Source organism: Globicephala melas, chromosome 16 (assembly GCF_963455315.2).
Source record: "Globicephala melas chromosome 16, mGloMel1.2, whole genome shotgun sequence".
NCBI classification, from domain to species: domain Eukaryota; kingdom Metazoa; phylum Chordata; class Mammalia; order Artiodactyla; family Delphinidae; genus Globicephala; species Globicephala melas.
Genome location: NC_083329.1, coordinates 38,267,589 through 38,293,775, shown reverse-complemented (window position 1 = coordinate 38,293,775; position 26,187 = coordinate 38,267,589). Strand labels below are relative to the sequence as shown.

Below are 26,187 nucleotides of genomic sequence, written 5' to 3'. Positions count from 1 at the left end.
AAGAAAAGTCAACAGACAAAAAGTAAATAATTGAATAACAAACATGAGAACAAAGTATTGGGAAGGAAATGGTATGATGGCTGAGATTTGCTTTGGGCCCCTCTCTCGCTCTCCTGACCCTGAACAAAGTAGGGCAGAGGGAAAGGTAGAATCAGAATCAGAGAAAGCCGATAGTTGTTAATGCTGGGTGATAAGGATATAGAGTGTGCTACTAGTCACTCCACATTTTCAAGAATTGTCATTATAAAATGTTTTTTAAGCCGTAATTTGGTATGAACCCAATTTTTGTTTTGAAAATTACACATGAACACACAAAAAAAACATAAGGCACCCAGAAAAAAGAAATAAAAATAAAATAAATACATCAAAAAATCTATGTTGGGTCGTGGGATGAAACACACAACTGCTAATCAGAGAGCCAGTACTCAGAGTAAACAGAAGTTCTTTCCACCAAGCCTCAGGCATTCATCAACAGCTACTGGAGCTACCACTGCTTAATTTTTTTTAAATTTTTTTTAAGCTGTACAATACGATGAGTTGATATACACATACATTGTGAAACCACCATGTCTTTAATAACCTACCCACACATACAACATTCCCTGAGCAAGGTTAAGACCTGACCCTGAAAGTACACCCAAATATTACCCACCCTACAGTCCCCACAGGCAGTGGGGCTTTCACGCATAGCTCTTTCCTCAAAGAACGAAAACATTTCCAGATTCTCTACGTAAAGAAACCAGGTCAAGTCAACAATAAGAGAGAGAAAAAAAAAAAAAGAGGCAGAAAGATCAAACTGTGACACGCAAGAACACCTTACATTAGATGGATGATAAAAATCTAAACACCGCATCCCATTTATTGGGAAGATACATACTAAAGCTTTATTCTGTATTTCTTTTTCTGTTCTTCCTTTTTTTTTTTTCTTAAACTATGTCCTCACTTGCTCTACATTTCATTTTTTTGATCCAGAGGCAGACAAGAAAGTCAGGAAATATCTGAGAAACTCCACGAATGGCAGATAAGGAGGTGGGTTAAGCAATAATACACTGTTCTAGAAATTCCCTTTGATAAAGGCACTGAGTTCTGAGACTAATTACTAGGGATAGTTACAGAGACTGTGGACCTTTTCTGATATCTGTCCCTCAACAAGAAAAAAGATTCTCTGGGCAAAATGTTTTTTATTAGTATGGACATCCACGATACAGATAACAAAATCACTGGCTGAACAGTACAGCTTACGAAGATCTTGCAGGTGAGCTGATAAAGGTCCCCCAAAACAAGGAGATTCTTTTGATCTTACATGTCCTCGGGACACTGTGTTCAGTCATCTTCCCAGAGCAAGGTACTCATTACCCAGATGTTCAGACTCTTGACCTTTGCCCCCTGAGTCATGTATCTTCTCTCTACATGGACACATAAAAGCAGGGGGAAAACTGCCACGTAAGCCAATCCTCTGGGTTAAGGGGGGAAATTATTTACATTCCATTCTCACATCCTTCCTCTCTGAAACTTTTTTTTTTTTTTTGGCTGCACTGAGCAGCATGTGGGATCCTAGTTCCCTGACCAGGGATGGAACCCTGTGCCCCCTGCAGTGGAAGCGTGGAGTCTCAACCACTGGATCTCCAGGAAAGTTCCTCTCTGAATGTTTAAAAGAAGCTTGCTTTTCTTAAAAACTGGTCAGTTCCTATCTTATGGATAACATGAATCTTATGATGTTTCTCATTTTGCTGTGCCCACCAGGAATCCCTTAGCCAAATCTAAAACTGGACCGAACCTAAAGATTCAGTGCTTATATCTAACGAGTCTAAGTGTCTGTTATGTGGATCTCAAATCAAAACGTCCATCACCAGCCACGTGAATTCCTTCTTCAAGAGAGACGAGAGTCAGGGATGGGAATACGGGTGATGGCATAATGCTGGTTTTCCCCTGGCACTTCGGATGCGTTCTGTACCATAGTTTATGACACACGACAGGGCAGAATTTGTCCAGACTTGATCAAGAACCACATCCACTAAGAAACTCCTCTTGCCATTCAGTTATCCATAACTTTCAATAGTGTGAATTTTCTCGGAGGGCATGGTCTTTCAAGAGGTCTGTACAAATTCTGGTATCAGGCACTATGAAATGGAAATCAAAATAAATCTGAGGTAATGCGAAATAAACATGAAACAGCAAAAAAAAAACCCCAAGTTTTTTATAGCTATCTACACCTTCTGCTTTAAGTCATAGCTAATTTAATTTGGGGGGCAGGAAAGCAAGACAAGTTTGACCCCAACGTTCAGGCTGTTAGAGCCAAAGTTGCTTTTTTTCTAGGTTTTTGCTTTTCATTCAACACCAAATGGTTTAGCAAGTAATGATTGGTATGAATTTTTTCTGACTGCTTCTTAAAAGTGAATCAAGTAATGAACCAAATTAACAAATCACTACATGAACTAGTTATACTTTGAGAACTAATTATCATATATAGAATAATACTGTAATCTGCACGGACTCCTTTTAGCTTTTACGTAACAGGAAGAGCCTGGCAGAAGCACTTGAGTGAGCTGGGAGTTTCGGCTCATATCTAACTCATGAGCTTATCCCTTGAATCCAGGGATATCAAGAGACAGCAAACCTTGAGTGATGGCAAACTCCATGCCCTGCTCTCTCTAGCCACGTGGCTACTTTTTTGTGATTAGACACCAAAAAATGCCTTCATGGGTTACTGTTATGATTAGTATATTGAATTTTTACAACTCGAGATGCAATTCATAGTAAAAAGCATAGTAATGGGTTGGTGGGGTCCCCTGGATACCTTCACCAATCTGGGACTAGATTAACCCCTCCCTCACAACACACTAAAGCATGTGGATGGCTAAGTAACCAGTTACTGTCACTGACTGGAATTAGCTAAGACAAGCGTGACAACTCTGTTCCCACTGGTGCACGTGCAATGCTTATCAAGACTTAAGTTACATTTGCTCTCAACTTGTTTGTGCAGCTTGTACTTGGTTCTGTTATTATATAATTTAACAAAATATTAAGTAATAAATGAAATTCAAATCTGAAAAAAAGTGACCTGTTGTTTCTATTAAACTGAATGCTTTAGAAACACTTGACAAATGAAAATAGCTAAAAATGCTGAAAAATTAGGTGTATTCGAGATAATGTTAATATTCTAAGGGGAAAACATGACTTCTCAATATCTAGACGGATTCAGTACTGAGCTGCTTGGAAAGTTTTGATGTTCTGGATTTAAAGAAATAAAGACTGGACATCACCGATGGTGTGTCGTGACTATGATTTGTGAGGGAAAGACAATTATGGAACACAAAACAGAGAACCCATATCCAAAGCAACACTCTTGACACTAAATGAAAGACTAACCGATTCTGAGCGTTGATATTTCTAAGTTTAATAAAATGTTTATGGTGGGCATGTGTCATTTTTCATTATTTCCACTCTCAAATGATTAATCATCCAACTAGGTGGTCCTAATTGTATTTGATAAAGCTTTCTCTAAGGAACTAAAACCAAGGTCTGGACTCTCCCTCTCTATTTTCTTCTTTCCTTGATAAAGAACTTGAACAAAAATGAAAGGGAGACAGTTTGCCTTGATGAAATCTCACCCCCCTTTCAGCGGTCATGTTCTCTGGAGTCTGCACTTCCCTAGGCTCTGCAAAGGAGGCTCCCAGGGCTGCCTGCCTGGTGGCCCAGGTTAAACATTGCCTCTTCTCTCTCCTTTGCATTTACAACCGCCTTTATCTCAAGTCCTAGTATGCTCAGCTAGGAGCTGAGCAAAGTAAGGCTAAGGTCAACTTACACTACAATGGTGTTTCTTTTCCCTAGGATGTTTGCATTTCAGAAGATCTATCTAGGGCTTCCCTGGTGGCGCAGTGGTGGAGAGTCCGCCTGCCTGCCGATGCAGGGGACATTGGTTCGTGCCCCGGTCCAGGAAGATCCCACATGCCGCGGAGCGGCTGGGCCTGTGAGCCATGGCCGCTGAGCCTGCGCGTCCGGAGCCTGTGCTCCGCAGCGGGAGAGGCCACAACAGTGAGAGGCCCGCGTACTGCAAAAAAAAAAAAAAAAAAAATCACATGCACTGACCTTTTGTTCCATTGCCTCAAGTATGTTCAATGTGAATATGGGAGCAGGATGCATCAGGCACTGATCAAAGTCTGGACAGTCATCAGAGCCTGTCTTATGACCAATAATGATGTAACCAACCTCCCTGTGAGCTACACCGAGGCCAGAGGGTACCTGGACAGGAAGCTCCCAAGTGCTCTGGCTCAGTGTGTGGTAACCAATTCATAATGCAGCCACCGCCAAGGGAACTTCACTGTCTCCCGGTGGCGATAATTAGTGTGTGTGACCAGACCAACGGCAGAGGACTCCAGAAACACAAACGCTCCAATATAGATACTTACGCCTATAACTGACCTCAGTGGGACTTGTGGCCACATCTCGAAACATACAACATAAACCAGGGTGAATTATGTGACACTTGAGCCAGCAGTGGGAAAAATCATTAATTGTCACATTCTAAGAGCACATCTCTCTGCCTTCCTGAAAAACAGCAAGTTCTAAACTAGCCCCATTTCCCATACCTGATGTTGTAAGAGGTACTTTCAACATCAGCGATGCCGGAGGTCTTTATCAACAGCAGCCCTCTCCATCTGCACAATACCAGAAACCTCCTTAAAGGCAGGACACATATTCGTCGAGTGATTATTATCTATCAAATTCATCTATTTCTCTCAAAACTCTTCGAAGTAGGTATTTTAATCTCCGTTTTTACAAATTAAAAAAACTGGGGCTTGGAGAGCGTGTATTCCTTATTCGGGAACACCCGTGAGCTGCCACTCACGGCATGAGAACCAAATGCGGAAACTTCCATTTCCAAAGCCTCTGCTTTCCCACTCACTGTAAAGCCTCCTAGTTTTATTCTCAAGTGGTTCACACTTTTCATTTCACCTGCAAAGCATTCCTCCAAAAAGTCTACACACCACTGAAAACTTATACCACCTAATCAAAAATACCCCACAAAAGGTCCTGTATTTTCTTGAAGTTTTTTTTTGTTTTTTTAACAACAGTCACTGTTGATATTAGCATTTTATTTTTCATTTGCTTAGTTTCTCCAGGGCCGGCTTGGAGCCTTTCGACAAGGCACCAAGGTCTCACCTGCAGACCCGCCCTCACTGAGTGGAACTAATGACAGACACTCCTGCTTTTAGAAACTCATTCTTCAAAGTAGATTCCATTCGTCTTATTCATTTATCCTCCTGTATAAGATGTCAAAGACAAAGTCACAAATGAATTTCTGTCCGCCTTATTTAGTCAAGTTGATTTATAAGCTAAAGCTAAGGATGCAAGGTGGACTGAAGTGGTACAAAACTATTGTGCCTAAGAAATCATTTGCAAGCTTTCCTTTGACACAGCTAGGCATTTTTAAACATCTCCATTTATCTTTCATTTTGACATCCTATTTAGAAAGGTGCCATTACCAAACTACCAAAAATTTATCTGGTTGAAACTAATTAATGACATCATCAATTATTTCAGCAGTCTGCATTGAAACGAAGGCTTAATAAGCACCATGATCATTCAAAATAACAATGGCTGGTTCTCTAATGTTCTGATGTCCAATTATTTTTGCACTGAATGTTACTGAATAGTTGCAGAAGTCAAAGCTTAGCATTAGCTTTCTCAAAAATAAATCCATTTTCCTATTATAAGGGCCTTATTTCAGTAAATTCACCTTAATGGAATCAACTGCCTTCATAGAACTATGAAGAGTACACAAAGCCATTAGACACCTCATCTCAGGTCAAATGGCATGAAAAAGAGGCCAGGATCCTATTGGAAATTAAGATTTATTGCTATTTTCAGAGAACAGGACTGTAGGTCAAACCAGGAAAATACTGTACCATAATATTGCCCTTTATAGGATACCATTAAAAGGCTTTCCACATGTATGAATAAGTACATAAATATAGATTATACGAAATTTCAGGAAATCCTTAAAATCTTCTCCGGGAAAGAACTAGTCAAATATTTTCCTTGGATTTAGGCTGAGTCATAGTTTACAGTATATGTAACGTGCTTTCATACAGTCAATTTTTGTTAACCAGAATCTTAAATTTTAAATGTTCAAATGAGAAGTCTGTTCTTTGAAGAAATTTGGAGGGATATCCATTCTTGATCTATTATTTTAAAATTGGATTTAAAAAAAATATTGTTTTAGCAACACTCCACTCACAAGAGAATGGATATAATTATCTCTGATTGGCTGGTCTAGACAGATAACCACACGAACACAAAGAAAGAGGAAGGAGGTTGGTATCAGTGGTCTTGGTGTAAATAAGACGGTATGGGGTCTCCAGGGCTATGAGACACACTAGGATTCATGGAAATAATTTTCGTCCCAAACTACAACTACCAGGCCTCAAAAACAGCAGATAGTGTGGCCAACTTTTCTTAACCCCCAACCTTCTTTCATTTCTTTTTAAAAAGAACATGTTTTATATCCCTTACACCAGAATAACAATATTTTCAGTGAACAATGAAAGACAGGATATATAACATGGGAAAAAATATTTGCAATACATATATGAAAGGACTAATTTCCCTAATTTAAAATGAGCTCATATAAGTCAATATGATAAAGACAAAGAACCCTGTAGGGAAGAAAAGGAGCAAAAAGAAAGAGGAAGGAGAAGAGGAAGAAGACAGTACACAATAAAGCATAAGAGCAGACAATTTACAAAAAGAAATATGAATGCCCAAGGAACCTATAGAAAGATACGAAACCTGTTATTAAAGATAAGCAGGTGAAAACATAGAGGTAGCATTTTTAAATTATCAGATTGGCAAAAATGTTAAAGCCTTGTGATTTACAGTGGTGATGGGGGTGTGGGAAAGACACAACCTTGGGAAGAGAAAACCAATCTGTGTAGCCCTTCTAAGTACAATCGGCAATTCTTACCAAAGTTAAAGATGCCCACATCCTCTGACTTAGCCATCTCACTGCTAGGAATGTAACCTACTGACATATCATCAGGAGGTTTATTTACAAAAAGGCGAACTGTAATAACTCCAGTAGGTAACTACAACTCCTCCCCACAAATACTTGGCAATTACTAAACTAGCCAGAAGACAAAGGTAAAATCAATTACTACACGTCCATAATGTGGATGAAATAATGAAATCTTGTACATATCATATTAAAGTAAATAAGGAAGATCTGTGCGTTGATGGGAAAGAGCTCTAAAAAAGTAATAGGAAAAGTAAAAAAAAAAAAGGCTATAGAAAATATGTACAACTGAATCCCTTTATTATAAAATTGTAAAAAGCAGAGAGCCAGAAAGATGCAGATATATGCCCAAAACATTTTTTTTCCTGGAAGAAATCACAAAAAATGTAACAACAGTCACATTTGAGGAGAGGCTTTTACTTCTCTTTTTGTACCTTTTGATACCATTTGTATGTTAGCCATGTACACGCACTGTTTTTTATTTATTTTCAACGTCATCATGGGTTACCTGAATGTAAGATTATGGACAATTCTCTCTCTCTTTACATTTGAAATCTAACTTAAAAAAGTGTTAAAGCTATAAGCCTTTAAAACTCCTGAACCTCCCAAAATATATTTAATGAGCTAAAAGGTTTTTCAGGAGAGTTCTGAGGGAGAAAAACTCAAAATAAGAAATGAAGTAGAGAAAAAGAAGGCAGCACAGACAGATCAAGTTATCAACTTGGGTTCAAGGTCAAGGCTGAGTACTTGTCCCTTTCTAATGTTTTAAACAAAATGATGAATTATGCATTGCATGGTGTTAGGGAGCAAGAAACTGCTCTGAAATCCAGCAGTTCATAGCCATGGAATGCAGAAAACAACCCGGAGGGAAAAATCTTTAAAAAGCTCTTCTGGAAGGTCTACTCTTCTAAATTCACAAGAAGGCAGTAAAGAAATGCACTAGCAAACAACCACTACACACACATAAAACCATAACCCTATATATTGTGAAATCCTTTGGCAAATATTTATAAAGCGTCAGAGATAAATCTCAGATTGAATTACTTCATGTGCAATTACAATTCTAGGTTGTACCAAATATTTTCACAAGCATTCAACAAAAAGCCTGGGATGTCATCTGGTTGGATGGCATTTCATAAATGTAGCATGCACCAATTCCTGATTATCCAGGAATTTATCTAAGGTTTAAGAGGCAAACAATAAAAAAGAAAATGAAAGAAAGTTAATCTTCAACAGTCCCTTAGGGATAAGTCACCATATGGATAACACAGGTTATCAAACCATACAGTGTTCAAAGTCTGAGGAAAATGATTAAGTACCATCAAGGGAAAAAATAAAAACCACTCCAAAATATACACATCATGTGCTACTGCTTGGCTGAATGAAAGAAAAATAAAGGTTCTGAGAAAAGGGTGAGCTTTTTTCTCCCTGTGCCAGTTATGAATTTACTGTCTGTCTGCCATAAGTTCACCCTTTACTGCCTGATCTGCATAAATGGATCTGGGCCCCTGAGAAATTTTTTCACTTGCTCGCTTGCATGATGCTGTTAACCTGTGTCAGCAAGAGATGCTGGAAAGACACTGCTGGAGGAAGGCCCCGTGCCTCCTGGTTCCGGCGCACTCCTTGGCAGCCTCCTGCCGTATGAGCAGCTTCGCTGGCACCCGTCTACTGCTTTTGTAGTGGAGTATCCCCGTCCACATCTCCCTGTGCACAGCGTTCCCCGGCACCCCAAAGGATGGATGGTGCCTTTTCAGCAAGTTCCACCAGCCTGGCACCACAGCAATTTCTCTGCCATACAGTGGGCCGCAGCCAGGAGCGTTCTCTCCAGCAAGGTCTGGATCGGGTATGAGGTGTGGCCTTTGCCTCAGGGGCCCAAGGGCCGGTGGTTGCTCCCTATTATCTATTATTTCTGTATTCTAGAGCTCTGTTTACTTCTTATTAGCCAGGCATCATTGCTCCAACCCCTTGTCATAGCTAATAACTCTCAATATTTAACTGCTGCCCTGTTCAAACTACTTTATGGTATCTGCCCCCCGACTGCACTGACTGACACACTCTCTTTGTCTACCAGCGTTCCTGCTGCAGGCCCCGTGGCAAACTACACAAGTGAAAGAAAGAGCAAGAATTTGCATTTTTCCATTTCTGTCCCTGGCTGCATGGCCTTAAACTACCTACATTCTCTCATCCTCAGTTTGCTCACCTCTCAAAAAAAAAAAATATATATATATATATGTATATATGATGTATCATTGTGTTATTTATAATATTAATGCTGTGAGGAGTAAGTTAAGCTAGCATAGGCAAACCACGAATCCAGTACCCAGCCCAGACAATTTGACATGTCTTGAGTTATCCACACCCAGCACCCTGACACATGGAGAGCTTGAGCCCAAATCTGCCGAATACTCCATGCTCCAAAGATCAGGAGAGGTTATCCGTTCAGAAAACAAACACAGCAAAAAAAGAAAGAAAAAACCCCATACTCATACTCCTCACTTTTCAAGTTATTTTCACAATAAAATTCTAAGTAACAGTCATAGAAGGGCAGAAAGTAAGAAGCACTGATTTTTCATTGTATTAAAACTTCTCCCACTTAGATGAAAATCACTTCAGGGAGAAAATCTGGTTATCCCTTGAGGATTTCCTGGTTAGATTAGACCTGGGCAATTTTAAGGTTAAATTCCACGTCATGAAAAAAAAGACTTTTTTTGGAGTATGGTGGGAGGAAGGAAAAGAACAGTAGGGAGAGGCACTCTCTTGTAGGTTAAGGGTTGTCATCATTCCGCACCTCTCCCTCACCTTCTCACATAAACGTGGTCACCAAGTCCCACCAATTCTATTCCACAGACTTCTCCTAAATGGAATATGTCCTCTCTTGCTTGGAACCACTGTCACTGCCTACACCCTGGCCTTCAGAAGGGATCACGTGGGTTATTACAATCCAGTGGGTTATTACAATCCAGGGAGATATAAGATCCTCCCTGCCATCAAAGTTTAGTAGCTTAAAGATAGGATAACATTATTTAAACCTCCCCCCAGCCCCTGTGACACCATCATGCTCCTACAGGAGACCACTCTTCCAGCCTCTGCATTCTGGTCTCCCTCAGTGACTCAAGGAACCCCAAAGTGTCAGGCTGTTTCAGGGCTCCAAGTCTTCACAGGGGCTGTGAACCTGGCCTAGAATGCCTCGTGTAGGCCCCACTCCCGTTCCCTGGCAAGTCCTGCTCACCCTAAGGCCCCTGGCAGAGGTCTCCTTGAAGACAGGATTAGTTCCACTGAAATGGACCTACATTCCAGATCTTGAGCTCCTCTAGGGCAGAGACCAGCTCGTACTCGTCTTTGAACGTCTGGCCATTACATGGAAGCAGCAGCAAGTTTACTCATGACTGGGAATGATAATACCTACCTTATGCAGCAGCTGTGAAGGAAAGAGACAAGGCCTAACCATTGTGAGCAGCTAAAGGACATAATACAGATAATGAAATATACAGGTTTAGATCAGAGCTCTCTGCAATGATTTCATGCTATGAAAAATAGCTGAAGGCTTTACATTATGATTCCTAATCATATAGCCATTCACTTGGTGAACAAACATTTATCGAATGCTTACTTTATGCTAGGTGCAAATTTACTTTTATCATAAACCATCACATGAGTCAGGACAGTAGTGGACTCAGTGTAGAAAACAGGATAATTAAACTGAATTTAAAATCTCTATGAGATTACAGATATTATTACAATATTAAAGATTACAGTATTATTTTAAAATGTTGGGAGAAAAAAGTCAATGATCCAAAGCTGATGGCATACCAGGAACTGATTTATTTTCTATTTCTGTATAATCAGTGTCTATAGTATTTTTAGTTGCCAGGGGATGCTCTTTTCAGAGGCTCCGCTTTTCCCTAGTTTGAGCCAAAATGACAAACCACAGGGATTCTGAAAAGATAGCACTCAGGATAACTGGGCTAGTCCAGACGTTTAATTATTAGTCCCTAATAATCTTCCCCCAGAAGATTCCTGCCCTGGTTCCCTATCTCCAGGCCCTCCCCTCTCCCACTCATTCTTCTTACTCATGATACTACATTCCTAGGTTCCTCATCTTCCCTGCCCACTTAGAGAGGGCACTGGCTTCTACCTTTTTAATTTGGTGGCTACAAACATATTCTTTATTTAAAAAAAAAAAAAAAGTGAAAGCTTTCCGTGAAAAAATCTTCCAGACAACGCACTTCAGTAAATTTTGAACCAATCTGTTAAAAACGTAAAAATGTACTCACTGTGTGCCAGGGACCTGGACTACCAAGATGCGTGGAACACAGTCCCTGCCCCCAAGGAGTTCACAGTCCATCTCAAGGGAGAAACATGTAATGCAATCTACTAAGTGATGTATGGAAAAGAGCATGACTGCGCACGCCTGGAGGCCAGGACGCATGAGGTCACCTTATATTGGTTGGCCAAAAAGTTCGTTCAGGTTTTCCTGTAAGATGTTACGGAAAAACCCGAATGAACTTTTTGGCGAACCCAATACATAAGAGGTGCTCAGCTCACCAGATACCAGCTGTGTTGGTCCTGGGCTGATAGATCCATCCCTTCTGGTCCCCGACTCTGCTCTGCGTTGTCACAGGGGATCAACATGCTGGATTCAACCAATGGGAGGCGCTGGCAGAAGACTGGAGAGCAGAAGCTGCCAGGGGTACTTCTCACCTTCCTGTCCCGGATCTCCTTTGTGGCTTTGGCTTTTATCTGCCCCTGAGCTCCAATAACAGCCTCCACAACTTGTCCCTCCAGCCTGAGACTAGTAATGACTTCCTGCTGGGGCTCATCTCTAGGCTTCTTCAGTGGGCTCTCTGCTGCACCATCACCTGTGGAAGGAACTTCACTAAATACCCTCTATTGTAAATAAAAGTGGCTTCTGTTTTCCTACTTAGGCCCTGACTAGCCAGTTACACTATAATGTGCTGATAATTCACTTTGACTCTCAAAAGCAGTCATGCTCCGCTGGAATTCAAAGTTGAAACTTGAGGAAAGCTAAGATTTTCAATAATAATACTAATACCTTCATTTGGCCTAAAAGAGTCAACTTTGTTAAACCCTAGAAATGTTTTGGTTTATACAGGAATTCCTTGAAAATGGATCCAATGCCTTAATACATATTTTCCTTAAGGCTGAATCACCTTCCTGGGCTGCGATGATGTAAATGTTCTGTATCTGTTCTGCCCACCATGGTAACCACCAAGCATGTGTAGCTCTTGAGCACCGGGATGTGGTTAGCATGACTAAGAAACAGAATGTTTAATTTTATTTAATGTGCTTAAATATCTGCAAGTGGCCAGTGGCTGCAGGACTGGACAGCAGAGGTCTAGCATATGGTCATCTCCATGTGGGGAAGAACTCCTGCTGCGGGTGTTTCTGTGGGCGTTGGCAGGGAACAGGTGGATACAGAGAGAAGCACTGTAGAACTATCAGCCCTTTTGTTCATTCTATTTACGATTTAAAAATATAACAACCCCTGGCCTACCAGATCTCCAACCACAGGAACACACAATTTACTCAGATAACTTAGTTAACAAACTTTCAGAGAATAAACCTCCTTTGAACACAATGGTAGCTTGAGAATGAAGGTCTGGAGAAAATGTTGGCTGGTGAGAAGTATAGGGCTCAGTCCATTAAGAGGAGGAGCTCTCCGGAATTGTAAATAACATTAGAATCTTGCTTTGTGTTCCCTATTCTTCAACCCAATGGGAATAACCTCCTGCTTATTCCCTACTGCATTGTCCCAGTCCAATCCTTACTTTCTTTCCAAGAGGATTCTCCTAGAGTCTTCCCAGGGCCGTGTGGTTTTCACACGACATATCTCCACCTATCCCGGAACTGCTCCAATTGTAAGAGGCATTCCCTTTGATCTAGACCGGTGATGGCTAGTTTCTGGGTTACAAACATTCACTTTCACATCTCTGACCTTTATGTGGACATCATCAAAGTAAATGACATCAGGTTCTTGCTTCTCCTGAGAATTCTGCTCCCAGAAGTAAATGCTAAAGGTTTAAGAAGGTGACTCTCCCAGCCCACTAGACTGATATTATCAAACCATTGCTGAATAGCACAAAATCACTTACTATCAACAGTACTTAACTGCAGGGAATCGTTTCAGTATATCCGTGGGAATATAAAAATATTAAAAGGACAGTTTTACATGAATAGACTTTAAAAGTACCACAGCTTCCAGAACCCTAATGCCCCAAAGACTTGGCCATATTATCCTGAGAACCAAATAAAAGTATATTTCATAAATGTACAAGAATCTTAGCAATACAAAACCGTACTGAAAAATTCTACTGTGAAATGTGGGCTATGAACTGCTGTGATTGGGGACTTCCGTAATTGTTTAGTAATTTGTGCAATTTAAATGAGAATTACAGGATTAACTAGCAAAGTAGGAAGTAGTTAGTTTACATGGTAACTGTAACGATAACAATGTATTCTAGTTTGCTTTACTCATGTTTACATGAGTCACTCACAATAGACCATCACACTTCCAGCATGAATAAGCATTCCGTTACACTCATTTTTCTTCTCAACATTTTCGAAAAAGCAAAAAATATACTATCATTAGGATGGGAATCACACTCTTATGTTGCCAGTCACAACGTAAGAAAAGGTGAAGACAAGCAACAGTGGGGAAGCCAGCTAGTCCGTGCAGAGTATTGCATCTTGGTGGACTTACCACAGTCCAAGGCTGGCCCTTGAACCTTGCAATTCATAAATATGGTGATCAAGAGAGGGTTCAGGCTAACCAAACTCAGGGTGACAGTAAAGTAAAAATGTCAATTTAATACCATCATGTAGACTGGATGGTGGATGCTGATATCTGCTGATCCTGTGTCTCCTGAAAAGTATAATTCATGAGGAACCCAAATTATAATCAGAAGGATGCATCACGGGCATGGAAGGGTAATGTGTTTTGTGGCTTCCTGTATGGCCCGACACTGCACTGTGAGGTTAAGGTAGGTTCGGGGTGGGGGGGACTTCCCTGGTGGCGCAGTGGTTAAGAATCCGCCTGCCAATGCAGGGGACGCGGGTTCCAGCCCTGATGCGGGAAGGTCCCACATGCCGCGGAGCAACTAAGCCCGTGCGCCACAACTACTGAGTCTACGCCCCTAGAGCCCGTGCTGCGCAACAAGAGAAGCCACCGCAATGAGAAGCCTGCACAACCCAATGAAGAGTAGCCCCCGCCCGCGGCAACTAGAGAAAGCCCGTGTGCAGCAACGAAAACCCAGCACAGCCAAAAATATTAAAAAAAAAAAAAAAAAGGTAGGCTCAGGGGTGTTCAGTGGGGAGGGCAAGACCACAGTCTGAGTCAGGTTGGGAACCTAACCATTTGATTTCAAAAGCCCACAGACGGCCCCACCACTGGGATAAGATCCATACGGAGACCTGCTGATACTATACGAGGGGCAGGGGACCTTCTCCCGTAGAGAGGCCAGCATGGCCTCTCCAAGTTCCAGTCTGCTAAATTCCCCTTCAAACAGATCCCTTCTCAGACTAGCATGCCAGTACCTTTAACTAAGTTATAATTCTGCCCTAGAAGCCATTTAATCTCTTTACTTACTTTCTCTATCTTTGCTGTGATTCATTCATTACAGAGGTGTTTTATAGTTTCTTTGGGGGTCTTATCTTTTTATCCAAGTCAGAAAGTGGAAGGGATCTCCCTGTTGGCCCTCATGAGGGTACACACACCACATTTAGGGTAGGAGCCAACAACTCCACAGGGAGATGAAGTCTTTACGAATTTCAGGGAAGGGGGACAGACAGCTTTAAAAAAAAAAAAAAAAAGAAGCCGCACAGAAAACTCCAACCACAACTGATATTGAAAGAAGCATATTTTTAGAAAACCATTAAACGCCAAAAATACAAGCTAACAGACCTTAGACATGGAGAATGAGCTATCCTATTACACTCTACTTTGACATTTTAAATCTCTTTGTTCCTTTTATGTCTAAAATGTGTTGGGGCCTTCTGGTGAGACTCTAGTTTCAAAACCCAAAGAAATCTATCTTTAGATCTGTTGACTCAGCACAAGGCTAGAACTTGGATTTTGGTATCAAATACCGAAGAGTTTCACCAAGCCGGTGCCCAGGGGCCTTTGTAAATCCACAGTCAGCCTTCCAACACTTTTTCTCGGCAGCTCATGGAATTTTCTAGTCTCATCCACCTCTGAGAAATCAAAATGATACATATAAGGATGTACCTAAAGTGGAGCAGTCATCTGTCAGGTCTCAAGAACTGTGGTCAATGGCACCATCTAAAATAGTGATGCATCTATCAAGCCCATTTAGTTCATCATGAACCTGACTTTCAGCTTTGCTTTAATATCAAACTCTTGCCTTCTGACCCCACAGAGGTATGCAATTCTGTGTAACCAATTCGGGATTCTCCGTTAGAAGCACTGAGTTTTTGCCAAGAATGCTTACCCAGAAAATCAGGGGCAGCTTGAGACCATGAGGGTCTCGAATGCCACCTTCTATTTCTGCACAACCAGGAGAGTTAAGCAAGCTTGAACGTTAGCTTAATGAAAGCCTCCGAGCACTAACAGGGCTTAGTCTGTGTTATAAATTCTCCAAAGGGTGTTTTGATCCCCTTTGATCCATTCTCCATGCAGCTGCTGCACTTCACCTTGGGGCTGCCATCGCTCTCCTGGTATGAGCCAGCCATGAACTCTCCCCACTGCTCCAGGAGGAAAAGTTTCCAGATGCCCAGAGAGAGGCAAGCTGCTGGGGGACTAACACTTCTTCCATCTGAGGGCTGAAGTCACATGTTTATGTAAGGTTTAAACAATTCAGTTCCAATGCGGTTAAGGACCATGAGAAAGAAAATTAGGAGTAGCCTCTCTTTAAAAAATCACTAACTTCCACTCTCCAACCTGAGTAAGAGCCTCTTTCTAACTCAGGGAACTTTTCATTGCTGGGTCTCTGACTGCTACCTCCTTGAGAGATGAACATTGCTACAAAACATTCTGCCTTTACAAAGTAGACAGCAGGTGGGTTGTACACACTTGGGGATCTTTCCACACAAGCCTTATCACACACACACACACACACACACACGTAATCACACTTGTAAGTCAAATACATTAACTTTCAACTGATTTTATGGATATGCTACATACTGACATAGGTTGCCATAGCAGCAGGAAAACAGTGGGCCTTGTGGATGGACTCCAGACTTCTAGGTCCACAGCTGGTGCACAAGTGGAGGTGACAGGAAGAGTGATCACATGAGAGCTTTGCCTTATCTTCTGGGGGGAGGCTGAGAAGGTACAGAAATCACTAAGACTGCAAAGCTGATGCACTTGCACATTCAGTGGCTGGGTGTGTTGCTTACATCTTAAGGCACTGGAAAATATATTAAGAAACCGTAATATCAAGAGTAAGATGAAAAAACAGAGCGAATTACACTGCTTAAGAACAAACATTACAAGTTTTTGTAGTGGAGCAATTCACAAACCTAGAAACTATATCCTGGCTAGTTCCAGACTAATATGACATAGGTAACTCTTGTTTTCCATGCAACTCATCCTCTTCCTCAGATAAGTGCTTCTCACCTTGGTGCATATTACGGTCCTTACCTACAAGGCCAAATCAACACCTGCAAAGACATTCACCTCTCCTAATTTCTGAAGACAAGAAGACTTTTTGTTTTCTGTCTTTTAATATTAAGATCCAATTTCTTTATTCATCCTCTTTCCAAATCTTACATTTTAATAAGCACCACTCAATCCCATTGCCAAAAAAGTTAATTGTAACATGGCTGAGTACATACAAGGCATGAATGTAAATCTGGTAGCACAGTCCACACTCTATGAAACATGAATTGGGTTTTCACACATAAGGAAACTTGCCCCAAATCACACAGCAGGTTGAATTGGTAGGGCTGAGATTCAAGCATAGGCTTATTGGACTCTCAAACCACTGTAATATATTCCTCCCTGGAACGGAGCAAATAATATTTTAATGTGCCGCTGCTGATAAAAGGTATATGCTGTATACATCTGCAGATTTCAGAATACATTAACTCTCAAAGGCCCTTTCACAAATATACTCTTAGATCTACTCTGTGATGTCCCTAAAGCAAAGTTCAGTCTTCAAACTTCACAAAGAGAAACACACATATTGAAGAGTTAAGCCAGGGTTTCTCAGCCTCAGCACTATCGACATTTGAACAGGATGATTTTTAGTTTGGGGGCTGTCCTGTGCATTGCAGGACGTTAGCAGCATCCCTGGCCTCTACCCGTCAAATGCCAGCAGCACATCTTCCCACCCCAGCTGCATCCATCAAAACTATGTCCAAACGTCCCTTGAGGGGTAAATCACACCCCAAGGAAAGCGACTGAGTTAACTGCCTGGTTAAAGGCTATACTGATAACCAGGAAAGAATTCTACTAAATCCTAGTTTAATGGAAATTTCTCTTATACCAAGCTACAGCTCCTTAAGAGAAAGCACTTGTTAGACTGGAAGAAATATCTCAGAATTCAGAATGTGACCACCTCTGCTTCACTTCACAGTATATGATTACTCTCTCTCAGCTTTTACACTAAGGTATACGTCTCCGGCGTCTTCAACCACTGTTCACATAGTTTCTAGACCCTCTCCAAAACCTGATTACTCCATTCTGGACACACACTTAAACATAAACCCAGAAATATGCACAACATTGCCACAGGAAGAAAAAGCAGTAGCAACAACGAAAGACTAAAAGGCGGCACATACAATTTACAGTCAGGCTCTGTTTTCAAGCACTTCTCCTGAATAATCTAATTTGATCCTTAACATTTTCAATGGCCGTAGGAGGGAAGTATTATTATCTGCATTTTATGAATGAAGAGACTGAGGCACAGAGCGCTCAAATAACCTGCCCAAGGGCAGGCTCCAAAGTCCTTGTTCTTAATCACTATCTACAGTGCTTCAAAGAACTGTGGGATTATCACCTCCTTGGTTCTAAATTCTCTGTCTCTACTAGTGTGTGTTTTGTTGTCCAGCTGCATCAAACTCCCTCATTAAGGCACACTGCAGGCACCTTATTCAAGTCTGACGTCACCCTACTGATCAGCCCTCTTCAGGTATAAGACACAAACCCACTTACCTATACTATTGTCCACTCACTTTGTCCACCTTGAGTAAAGCACACACAGCCCTTTGTTAAATGTTTTTCCAGAGCAGACATGTCGTATCTATGGCATGTCCTGATATACTAGTTCAGCAACTATCGAAAAAGAAAGGTCAACTGGAGATGAGTGATGCTAGATACTGATCACCACCACGATTTTTTAAGTGGTCCCAATCTATCTTTTCAAAAATGTGATCTATTAGTCTGCTAAACAGCAACATACACTCTGCAGCTAAAGTTTCCAGAATTTACCATCTCCCCGGTTTTCAAAACCTAAGTTGTCTGGCATACTTCCTTCTCTCCATGATTTTCTCAAGATCACCCCCAAATGGTTTTATCATCACACTGGCATGTCCTTTCAACATCCTCAAGAATTCCAGTCACTTCAAGCAGCTAGGGTTTAGAGAGATTTAAGGAGGAGGCCAAGGCATCCTTGCTTTGCTTGGGAAGCTGGGTGGGTGTTCAGTGTCATAGAGGTGGCAAAAATGATGAGGGAGGGTGTGAGCCACACTCGGTGCTGGAATAGATATTGTAGTCTGTGGTCTTCTAAGAAGGTGGCATGTTCTCTTGTATATTATATGACATCCCAACAGATGATCCAGCAGATGGACTCTCAGAATTGGCTGCCCCTGGTGAGACACACTGAGGATTTCCCGTCTAACAAGAAAAGCTTAGCGTTCAGAGTGTGCCTTTCATGACCTTACCATTCCTAACAAACAGGTTCAACATTAACCTAAGTGCTAGCAGAAATTTAAAATCATTTCACATAGCATATAAAATACTGCTGGAGTGCACTCAGACATTCAACCACTGGACGTCCACGGACCCAGCTGCTTGGTGTTACAATTAGAGAACAGCCAAGCTGTCCTTGATGAGGAGAAGAATCTGCACATCCAGAACCAGAAGGGCTTCAGGGAAGAAGGCAGGAGAAAGTCCCTCCAAATCAGCAACTATTAGGCAGCCTCAGGTATCAACAGGCTCATGTTAGTTAATATTTGAAAACCACAAGCTTCCAAAGTAAATGCATTATTCCTTGAACTTTGATATTTTGGTACTGGGGCAATGCAGAGCTTTTAAAACTCCTTAAAAATCTTCTTTGAACCCAGAACCACCTCTGGATTATTTCTCACAGAAAAATCAACACTATATTAGGAGCAATTGGGGCCACATGGGAAAAATTACAAACCTTAAATGTTACCTTGTATTATAAATTAAATTAACCAACTGTGAAATTTGGAGATTATGTAACCTTGCTGAGGCTGTTTCTTCATCACAAAACAGAGATGATAATACCTCTACCTCTCAGCATTATTGGGAAAAACAGAATGAGGTAGCAGGTGCAAAGCATCTCACTTAAATGTTCAGCTCTGTTACAACTATTAGGTAAAACTTGAATCAAAATTAAAATTTAATTATCCCTTTAGATTTTAGACATATTTTCCCATGCTCACCACCTGAGGGGGCTGTTCCAAGTACCCCAGTGGACTTAAGGCCATTTCTGTCAATATCACAGTCTGTTTCCCAAAAGAAATGGGATCCCAAGGTGTTACCTCTCACAGGAGGTGTTTGATCAGTTAAACTCAAAGCAAGTTGAGTTTACCCATTAGCCCATGAGCACAAAAACAGTGGTACTAGGAGTTCAATGTGTAACTCATTAAAAATGCTAAAAACCATTTTAATTATTCCACTTGGAAGTGATTTCTTTCTAGAGTAGTTTCCTTTATAGAGCTAAAGAAGTCAGTTGCAAAGCACTTTACTCTTTCTTTCTGTTACAGAGCTTGTCTACTGCATTAGAGTCTGTATCTTCAAAAATGAAGGAAGTGTAAAGATACTCTTCATACCTCTATAATTCATATTTGGAACTTCATAATTCAGTTTACATTTTCCTGTCATCCTTTATGCTACAGGGGAGTCTTCAGCCTGCCTTTTCAGCACAGTCAGTGTTTCTGGTGGTGATACCTGTCTGTTGCACTATGTCCTTAGTAAAACAGCAATAATCACAAGACTATGCTTCTCCTGCCCTCTACCTCCCCATCCCTCTTGGAAGAAAATAATTTGCCTGCACCATACAAACTGCTATGCATTTGCTGACTAACTTCTTACATTAAAAAGCAGTTTTAATTAAGAGCAGATTTTTAAAAGAAGCTCACTATTTCTACATAAATTTAAAAGTGACAATCAGTTCAACAGGGTTAATAGACCTTAGGTCTCCTGGTTCCCGTTACAACCTAAGTAACATCTACACATAGCAAACTCAAATAAGAGAGGGAGGGGGGAAAAAAGCAAGTGCCATGCATTCTCTCGGTGTATTTACTTCCGCAAATTCCACAAGAGCAGTTACCTGGCCATAATAAATAGAAAGCATGGCTGTGGAGTAAACATGCCCACTCCAAATCACAGAGAGCACGTGCTTCCTTCTGGCACTGAGCGCAGATCTCACTCACCAGCTCGCTCCGAACCAGCCAGAGAAGTTGGCTGAAGGACCTTTTTGTACAGGGACTGGAATCTGAGAAAGTGAGTAGTTCCCCAAAACTGAGTGACCAAGCTGTAAGTATAACCCCACTACCTCAAAAACCTCCATTAGGAAAGCCGGATAACCCCAAACCGAAACCACCCCCTGGATCCTTGGCTGTCAAAGCACCCCGCAACATTCAGAGCATTTGTTGACGCAGCCTATCCCGATCCACTGTTTTATCAACTACCCTGTGAGCGTTCTCAGGTGTCAATAGCTATTGCCTGTTTGATCATCAAGGCGGATTTAGTAAAAACTAAGAGTCCCTTTACTTCGCTGTAGAAGGAATGGCAACGACTGCGGTACCGAGTGTCTTCTGCAAGGCAAGGGAGGCTGTTTCTCCCGGCTTTTAACCAGGTCCCACCGTCTGTGACTGCTACAACGCGTCCCCCAGAGAGCACACTAATGAAACCTAGTATCCCAGAAGGAGCAGTACTTACGGTCTCTCCTCCCAGGAGGCCAAGTCTCGGGAAACTTCCCGGGGCGCCAAGTTTGCGCGCGGCGCCGGCACGCTCAGGGTGCGCGCTGCCCGCCCGGACGCCGGCGGAGAGGCGAAGGCGGCCGGAGGCGCGCCGACCCGCGACCCCGGCTCTTCGGGTGCGCCCGCGCCTCGGCGGGCCCTGGCCGCCTTCTCCCGCGGCCTGAGGGGTCGGAGTGCAAGGACCGCAGCGCTGAGCAGCCGACGCCCCGGCGGGCGGGCGGCGGGAGGATCCTCTCCCTCGAGCAGCTGTGAGCGGGCACGCCGGGTCCAAACCCAGAGGCTCCAGCGGGGAGGCCCCGGGTGTGGCCGGGCAGCAGAGGTTTTTTTGGAATGCGGGGTGTGGCCCTCTAACACAGCAAAAAAGAAATGAGTCAGCCCGTGTGATCCTAACCAATGAGCTTGTTCACTGTCGGTTAAGGCGGAACTTTCCTTTCTTGATTTATATGAGGCTTAGGAGCCTTTTAGACTTTTTTTTTTTTTAAACTTAAGCCTTTAACAACGTCAAGAAAATGGTAGATGGCCTTACAACTCTTACAAAACAAGGATTAATTTTGTTATGATAGATACTTGATCAGTGGATGTATGTTAATTTCTGTTACTTAGTAAAAGTTCTTAAGCTAGGCAGCGATCCTGGAGGTAATGAGCGTGGAATCTGGCGACAAAGCAGATTGGGATCTAACCTCCAAGATGGATCTAACCTCTGACACTGTATGATCTTGCGCGGGTTAATTATCTGCAGTGAAAGGGACAAAATGATCACCCAACAGTTTGCTGGACAGATTATATGTAATAATACATGCAAAGCATTTGGACAGTGCATGACATAGAGTGGGCACTCAAACAATGCTGTCTTGTCCCTCTGATTACTGAATCAAAATCTCCAAACCTGTAGACAAACTGGCCCATAATTTTTGTTTAAATTCTTTTCAATGTTAAAATATCCAAAGAATTTTCGAGCTGAAATAGTTCTTTGGTATTTGCATGGTCTGAGTCCCTTATTTAAGTGATAGAAAACTGAAGAAGCTTTTGGTTTAGGATTCTTGGATTTGGTGTTCCTGTTATACAAGAGAAATTTTATTAGTAGCAGGGGAAAAAAAGGCTTAAAATTGGAATGATTCCATTTATGCCACAATTAAACCAACTTTTAAAAAGTAAGAGTGATTTTGGAAATATTCATTCTATCTCGGTCACTGTACCCTAAACATCATTTTGGAATAGAAGTAATGAAAAGAAACTTAAAGTAGCTTGGAATTGGCAAATTACAGGAGACCACAGAAGTGCTAGGTCCTGAGCACCAGTTAAGAGTTGGTTACTAGTGAGGGAAGAGAGTTTTTGCAGAGGAATAATTTTTTTTAAGTTACCAATTAAACTATCTTGGCTTTGGAGACAATCTCCTGAGTTTAACTTCCTCATATTTGTTTAAAACCAGTCATTCCATAGGCCAAGACTTCTTTAAAATACTCTTTAAACCAAAGATAAAATCTTAAGTGAGATCAAGGACCCTTCTAAAATGCTATTCTTTTCTTCGAACCATCATAGAAGAATAGAATGAACTCTGCACCTGGAGTCAAGAGCTCCTGTCCTAATCTCTGCCAATAAGTGATCAGGTATATTGCCCTACATAAACTGCTTCATCTCTCTCTGCAGATTTCTAAGCGTTCTTCCAGTTTTAAGACCAAGTTATGGTCCAAAAGAGCAGGCAGAAGATAAGCCTATAACCTAACATTTAACTTTAGCAACAGGCATTAACTGGGCCTATATCCTAGATGATGAAACCGATAAATCACTCTTGACTCTCATATTCCTCATAAAGGTAATCTTATTGTCCTAGACACTGTAAATTAAATTCTGGAGTCATCTGAGCTCCCTCCCTCTCTATTGACAATTCACTATCCCCAGGCATGATGACACCTTCCTAATGTCTTTCACACCTTTTCCATCCTGGTTCAGTCATCCATGCCCTCTTGCCAGGGTCACTGAGTCCCATCCTCTGTGCTCCCAACACATCATCATCACCATCATGTGATAAATGTCAGAGTCCAGCGTGCCATCATGTCATAAACCGGGGGTCCTCTTTCTATCAGTTAAACTAGTATAGTTCTATAGTAGAGATCAAGAGGAAAACATTTGCTTTACAAGCAACTTTCTTCAAACATTCATGTAAATACATACCTATTTTAAGGCACATTGATTTTCTGTTTATGAAACTATTACCATCAATTATACTGGCCAAACTGATAATATGTTGGCTGTTACATCAAGAACTATGTGTGTATGAGCAACTCAATAAACTTCGTGACCGTGCAGTTTTAAATACGCAATTGTACGCATGTGTGCAGCCATACATAGATATGCTGAGATATGTGAAAGTGAAAAAGGGAAAGGTAGCCCATACAGGAAAGAGAGAGATAACCTAGTTTGTTTCTATTGTCTAGGATGCAGTCAAGGTGAAAATGTATAAAGTGGGTGCTCCGTTCAAGAAGAAGGAAGGCTTCATAAATAAGTGCACCTGAGATCATAACTCAAAGCACCCAAGAGATGTTTACAATGATCCTTATGCTTCGGAAATAAGGACATAATTACCAATGTTATTAGAACATCCTCACAATAGAAAAAGGCTCACTATTTCTAGGATATCTTAGTCGCCTAAAGTTAAAATGCGAAGTACAAAGCCTGTCAATCTATGGTTAAAAAAAAGGAACGATTAGCTCCGGCCCCAGTGCCATAATGTTTGTCATTCAAAAGCTGGCTTTCACCTCTCCAACCCCATCTTCCACTTAAAAAACCCTCGGCCAAATAACCCCACCGGTCTACTTGTTGTTCCCCTAATTCAATGGGCACATTATCACCTCCACACCTGAGCCCATGCCATGGCCTCTGTCAGATGGCCTTTCTCACTCTTCTTACTAGTTATTACCTTCCAGACCCACTCAAACCCCTTCCTTTTCCTGGAACCCTCCTCACTGGCTCAAGCCCCAGGGAACTCTCCTCTCCTCCAAATGCCTACAGACCTTATTCTTTATACCTCCATCTCAAACTGACTTAGAGAGCCTTAGTATCTTCCTTCTTTTTGAAATCCCTGACTTTTCTCTCTTGGCAGATGACAAAAGTCCATCGGAGGCAGAGATGGTGTTTCAGAGGCCTTGTATCCCGCAGGACCTAGCAGATTCTGAATGGTTGCTGAGATAATGACGTTTAAGTTATATAACAGCCACAAAGGAGAAAGGAAAACTTTCCTTTTCACTGCTGACACACCAAGAATACACAAATATTATAGCTGTTCAAACCAGTTGGCAAGTAGAACCCAAGTGGCAGATGCGTGTCTTTGCTCTTTACGACACGTTCCAACAATAAAGAATGCCACTACTGAGAAAGCAAATCTGATACTTCCTAAAGGGAAGTACAGTTTACAGAAGAGTGTCAGCACATACAATCTCAGTTCCCCAAATACTAACCCACTCACGAGAACAGAGAGACTAAGTCATTCTATCATCCGTTTCAAGTAAGGAACACATACATACATATCTGACCATCTTACCAAAGTACCAATTCCCCCTTAAATAGAAACATCTACCTGTTTACCTACAAGTGCTCCTAAGCATAAAAGGTAGCAAATGGCAGTTCTCCGAGGCAACTTGTAACTACTAGAACCATCATAAGTTTCCATTTGTTTATATGGTTTAAAATCAAAAGCTATATGACATTTGCACTAGAGCAAGCCTCTGTCCAAGAGTCATTATCATACATACACACACGGAGTCACTTGTATCCTTTGATGAGTGCTAACACATTTCTGCTTTTATGAGATGGGAATAAACGCTACCGTTGTTCTCAAAAAGCTATGTGATAAATCAGCCAACCTACTATGCAATTACATTTATTATAATTGCCCATGACAAAGACACAGACTTCTTAAATATTCCAAGTACAAACAACCAAATGAATTATTCAGTATTCTTTAACTTGCAGGTAACAGAAAGGGCACTTGAAGGAGCAGAGCAGAAGCAAGACAGACTCACTGAGTCTAGCAACACAAAAGCCACGGGGGTGGCTAGGCTTTAGGACCAACTCAAAATGAACTCCACCAGGACAAGAGAACATCTTTGCTTCTACAGGTTGGCTTTGTTCTCCCTTCCTAGAATCTGCCTTCTTCCACTTAACTCCCAGCTCTGCCACTAAGAGGGACTATTCCATAGTTATAATTCTTAAAATTCTTAAGAAAACCTCATGCTGGTCCAGCTTGGGGCCATGTAGCCACTCCAGTGGCCAAGGTCCCATGACTGACTGGTCTACACTAGAACTACCTTGTTGAACTGGCGGGAAGAGCAGTAAGTCCTCCAGAAGATAGGCGAGTTTACTTCCCAGAAGTGGAAAGGGGGGCTCATTTGTCTGCCCCCAAAATATCACCACCTATCAAGAAATTCCACTTCAAGTCTAACGCAAAAGCTTATCTAAGCAGTCCTCAACCTGGTAATAAATTACATTCTGAAAGTTGTTTAATGAACTCTAAAGTTCATGAACACTTCTGTGGCACTTGAAATGCATTTCACTAGAGACCAAATGTAGCGAGACTGGCTTCTCTGCCAGACTTTAAAGGCCTATTGAACTCATGATTTATCTGAAGTATAATGTTAATAATATTTCTAACACTATACTCAAACCCCATTCATAACATTGTTCCTATAGGAAAATGTATTTGAAATTCCACCTACAGCAAGAAAAACATGCTCAATTTAATTCATTTACTGAGTATCCAGTAATGATAGTGGCTTCCATTGTGCACATATCACTTTACATTTAATCTGTACACAATACAGCAAGGCAGGTATTAACAACTGAACACACGACGAAACTGGGAGTTCGAGAAGGTTTTGAAGCCTAAGGTCAATCATGAAGACAAGTCAGAGCCTGCTTCAGAGATATGAATGTTTGACCCCAAAGCTGGGACTATTCTCTCTGATATCTGTAGCAGCCAGACAAGAGCGGGCTTTCAGTTCAGGTGACTAAGAGCTGAGCTA

The 26,187-nt window shown here is 41.5% G+C and overlaps 1 protein-coding gene across 12 annotated transcripts in view; it reads right to left on the bottom strand.

Annotated features, from left to right (window-relative positions):
• The window catches only part of SGMS1 (sphingomyelin synthase 1), a 291,689-nt gene that overhangs the window by 73,189 nt on the left and 192,313 nt on the right, over positions 1-26,187 (bottom strand). Inside the window, exon 1 of one of the 12 annotated variants that reach the window (XM_030864974.3) lies at positions 21,129-21,468. The exons of the other annotated variants lie outside the window; for them this stretch is intronic. The gene's annotated coding sequence lies outside the window, so the exon portion shown is untranslated. Of the gene's footprint in view, positions 1-21,128; positions 21,469-26,187 lie in introns of those variants that run through there. 12 annotated transcript variants of the gene reach the window in all.